This window comes from Marmota monax, unplaced genomic scaffold (genome assembly GCF_021218885.2).
Source record: "Marmota monax isolate L192 unplaced genomic scaffold, Marmota_monax_Labrador192_F-V1.1 WCK01_AAM20220418_F8-fsc00142, whole genome shotgun sequence".
Taxonomy (NCBI): domain Eukaryota; kingdom Metazoa; phylum Chordata; class Mammalia; order Rodentia; family Sciuridae; genus Marmota; species Marmota monax.
The window spans coordinates 1,739,377-1,744,401 of record NW_026692025.1 but is presented as its reverse complement, the minus strand read 5'-3'; positions in this window follow the sequence as shown (position 1 = coordinate 1,744,401).

Genomic DNA, 5,025 nt, shown 5'->3' with positions numbered 1-5,025 from the left:
GTTCAAAGCCATCCTCAGCAATTTAGTGAGGCTCTAAGCAACTAGTGAGACCCTGTCTCTAATAAAATACAAAAAAGTGCCGGGGATGTGGCTCAGTGGTCAAGTACCCCTGAGTTCAATTCCCAGTGTCAAAAAAAAAAAAAAGTTTTTATTTTGCGATTTTAAGATAGGGTCTCACTAAATTTCCTAGGCTGACCTTGAATTTGCAATCCTCTTGCCTTAACCTCATGAATAGGTGGGATTATAGGTGTGCACTGCCACACCTGGTCTTTACATTCTTTTTTTTTTTTTGTGGTGCTGGGGTGCTATTAAGTACCTAGGGGTACTTAATAACCATGGAGCTATATCCCCAGTCCTTTTGATTTTTTGAGATGGAGCCTTGCTAAATTGCTGAGACTGGCCTTGAACTTGTGATCCTCCTGCCTCAGTCTCCTGAGTGCTGGGATTATAGGCATGTACCACCATGTCCAGCACAAAGATAACTAAAGTGCTTTTTGCTTCTCATTTATCAGATCCAATCAAGATGATGTTGTCAATATAGTGAACCAGTGTGATGTGAAGAATGTCAAGACACAGTTTCTAAGTACCATATCATGTCACAGTGGAGGAGACATATTGGAGCTCTTAGGCTCTGTTGTAATGGTGGCCCAGCCAGATCAAAAAAAAAAAGCAAAAGCAAAGGCAAGCACAATGGGTCACACCTATAATCTCAACTATTCAGTTAGCCCAGACAGCAGGATTGCAAGTTCAACGTTGGCCTGGACAACTTGGTGAGATCCTGTCTCAAAATTAAAAAATAGAGTGTTAGGAATGTAGCCCAGTGATAGAAATCTCCTGGATGTCAAAACAACAAATTACTCTGGTGGTCTTTGCAAATGGTATGGAATAAAAGTATTTGACAGGGCAGTAGCTGCACACCGGGTGCAGAGGTTGTGATGCTATGTGTCTGGAACAATTATAGTCATCTTCTGATTAGATTTAGATTTATCTCCAGTCATGATCTGAGTCATCCACTTTCCATACAGGAACAAATAGACAAATGGGCATAGGAGAGATAGCACAACTGCAATTTTTAAGTTCAAGGCACTAATGCCTCTCATTTCCCTAAGACTTACAACTTCATGTTCCTTCCTCTATTATCAGGCCAAGGTTGTTCTGTTATTTAAGTATCATTGAAATTAAGCCACAGTTGAGTTCAAGTTTAAATCAACCATTTCAATAGGCTATTATAGTCACTTCTAACTGCATGGACTTACATGAAATACAGAATCTGTGGCAAATGCTCCCAGCTCAATAAATTGTGCCCAACCCAATGTTATATTCCAATCTCTTTGGTATAATGTCTTTAGGATGCACCCACACACATATTCTCAAAGGTTTTCACGAATATGTATTAGCAAAACTCTTGTTGTTGTTGTTTGTGTATAAGCTATTTACTCCTGGGTCTTAGTGTGCCTGTCCCACTGGAGCATGCTGAAATCGAACACTAATAGTGTGCCAAATGACAATGGGGGTAATTGAGGTGGGCCTTGAGACCATGGTACAGGTACAGCCCTCAACATTTTTTTACTCTTTGTACTTGCAGGGCTGATATTGCCAAAATAAAACCCAAAGTTTAGTTGTGTTACAGATTATAGAATCACAATGTGAGTTGAATCTGTATCCTGATAGATGGAGTTTGGGGCTTGCTTTGTTGACCTCCTTCTGAACGCACTAGTAAGTTTCAGGGTCCTACTCCTCCTAACCACTGCCCAACCTTCCACATAGACTCATGGCAAGGCTGCAAATTCAACTGTCATTTTGCTGCTAGTGCAGGTAGCACTTTGTCAGTCTGAAGCCAACCAGGAAGTACAAACAATGACACAGCTCCCCTAGTGCGTGTTGGGGGAACATGCTGGGGGAATGGGGCCCTGTTGACATCTTTTTGTTTGCGGGTTTGGGTGCAGGGGATAGAGCCCAGGGCCTGTGCATGGTAAGCACACACTCCAATACTGAGTGGCACCCCCAGCCCTCTCCTGCTAACATAATGATCTAGGACTTGGGGCCACTAAGTTTGTGGTGCTTTCTTATGACAGTTCTAGGAAACTAATCTAGACCTAAGGCTGAGGATCAAGGGGAAAAAGCTGGAACTCCTCAAATTTAGAAACTTAGAGGAAGAGCCCCAGAGCCAGTGCTGAGTCTCTGAGTCTGAGGTGGGGGAGGTGCCTACCTAGAGCTGGGTTCACTTGGCTCAGAAAAGAGACCCCTGGGGCTGGGACCCAGATCTCTGAGGAGGAGGAGGCTGCTGATGGCACTGGGGTTTGTGAGTTCAAAGAGCCATCTAGTGCTCAGAGTTCTAAACAAGGGCACTGGGGGATATCGCTGTCTCAGAGGCAGGAGATAATGATGCTGGTTTTACATGTATTAGAAAATATGAAAATTGGATTCATCTGGTGCCATGGAAATGCACTGCTTGCTGCTCAAGTGAAGAAGCCTTGCTAGGGTAGTCCTGGCAGACAGGACCAAGTCCCTTCTTCCTTCAGCCTTGTAGCCTCCTGAGAACACTCCCTGCTAGCAGAGCCTAAGACGAAGCCAGAAGACAAAAGATCCCTGGTCTGGTATTACCACAGAGGACAGGAAAGTGAGTTGGCATGGCCACAGTACAACCCAGCCACTCCCCTTCTGGGGCATAGATCCCTGAGAAAGGATTGCCTATGTCCACTGTATCCTGATGGAGCATGGCTGAGGAAGTGGGGCTGCATCCATACAATGGCCTCTGGTCAGCAGTGTCAAAGTGGGAAAAATGGATACAGAAAGCAATGATGAGTCTTACAGACATAGCAAGAGAAAAAAGGTGGCATGAGTTCCATCCATAACCAGACGTAACAGAGCACAGTTAATTTGTAGCAGGGTGTTGGCTGGACAGAGGCACAAGGAGCTTTCAAAAGTTCTATAATTTAGCCAGGCATGGTGGCACATGCATGTAATCCTAGTGGCTTGGGAGACTGATGCAGGAGGATTGTGAGTTCAAAGCCAGTCTCAGCAACTTAGTGAGTCCTAAAGCAACTTAGTAGGACTCAATATATATATATATATATATATATATATATATTAAAAGGGCTGGGGAATGTGGCTCAGTGATTAAGTGCCCCTGGGTTCAATCCCGAGTACCCTGCACCCAAAGAAATAAGTCCTATACTTTGGTGATTTCATGAGGAGATACAGAGGTAAAAAATATCAGGCATGTATGTTTCTTTTTCTTTCTTTCTTTTTTTTTGGTACTGAGGATTGAACCCAGGGGGGATCTACCACTGAACCACATCCCCAGCCCTTTTAATTTTTTATTTTGAGACAGGATCTTGCTAAGTTGCTGAGGCCAGCCTGCAAGTTGTGATACTCCTGCCTCAACTTCTTTTTCATCATTGGGGTAACAGGCTTGCACTACTGTGCCCTGCAGGTGTGTACTTTATTTGATGCATGTTAGCCCTCGATAAAGACATCCTTAGTGGATTTTCAGGACAGTGAAACTACTGTGTACGGTACTGTAATGGCAGATTCATGCCATGCATTTGTTCAAACCCATAAAACACACACCCAAGAGAACCCTAACGTCAGCTGTGGAGTTCAGTTAACAATGGTGTCACTATCGGCTCATCAGTTATGACAAATGCAAGGTGTTTATGACTGAACCATTGAGGGTAGAGTGAGGGGGTGTGTAAACCATGAAACTGTTCTAAAAAAATAGAGTGTGTTGGGCTCAGATAGCTTACCTGGGTCCCATCTCCAGGGCAGAGGGAAAAAAAAGTGTTTAAAAGATCCAGGGAGGCAAACCAGAGACAATATGGCAGCTCCAGATCATCAGGCCCAGAGGGTCCCTGGTGATGGGCTCGGCCATCCTCAATGTCCAATTTCTGTTTGGTGCTCCCAGCAGCTTCTCTTTGCCCATCCTCACATTTCTGTCCCACTTCTGTAAGGGCAGAGCCCAATGGTTGCACACATGTTCACATTCCACACTCCACCCACCTGAACTTCATAGCATAATTCCACTGAGGCACAGAGAAGTCTGGGAAAAGAGGCTGAGCCACCATGTTCCCAAGCTAAAAGACTATTATTATAAAAAAGCAAGCAGTTATTGGGCTGTTATGCATGGAGATCAAGTGGGGAAAAGAAGAGTAGCCAAGTCTAAGGGGTTTTGCTGTCAATAGGAGCAGAGAAGTGGGCAAGAGTTGGGGGGTTTAAGGGACAGTCAGTGTTGGGAGGGGGTGTTTGAACCTGTTTCAACAACTTTTTCGGCTAATAGGAGTGATGCAGCGGGGATGGAAAGTCAGATACAGATGGAGAGAACGCTCAAGTGGGTCATGGCGGTTGGAGGGGTGCCCAGTGGGAGGGGCCTGGGGCTGGGGCAGACAGGTTGGGAAGTAGGGAACAGGATGGAAAACATTTTCTTCTGATGCTTTCCACCTGCTCAGTTAAAGATAAGAAAAAGTCCTCATCTGAGAGCAGGGACTAGAGTTGTTGAGAATGGTGTGACATCTTGGAGAGCTAGGGACAAAATGGACTCCCCAAAATCCCAGGGAAGGCTGTGTCTCCCTGCAGGCTCATTAAAAGTGCTTTGATTTAGGGAGCTGGGTACTTCAGGGAGGTCACTCCACCAGGGCACACCATGCTGCTTTTCTGAACCAGGGAATCAGGTTGATACTTCTAGGTGGCCTTGGTGGCTGTGTCATGTTGAATAGCAAAGGGAGACTGACTGGCCAATAAGCTGTAGGTCAAGGGACCAGAATTTTGGGACTCTGCTCCTGTGTCTACCAGCTTTGGGAATGGGGGCCCAACCATGATAAGAACCAAAGCTTGGTCTCTCGGGCCCCAAGGGGTGGATAGCAAGGCCTGTCAGCCTAGGTGCACTTCCGTCTCTGGAAGGTGCAGGGTCACATGCCTGAGCCACGTGGGCCAGCTGGCCGGAGATCTGAACTGATTGCTGGGGCCTCCAAAGTGTGGGACGCAGACAGACACAGGAAAGGAAGTGCTCAGTGAAATGACAAAAGG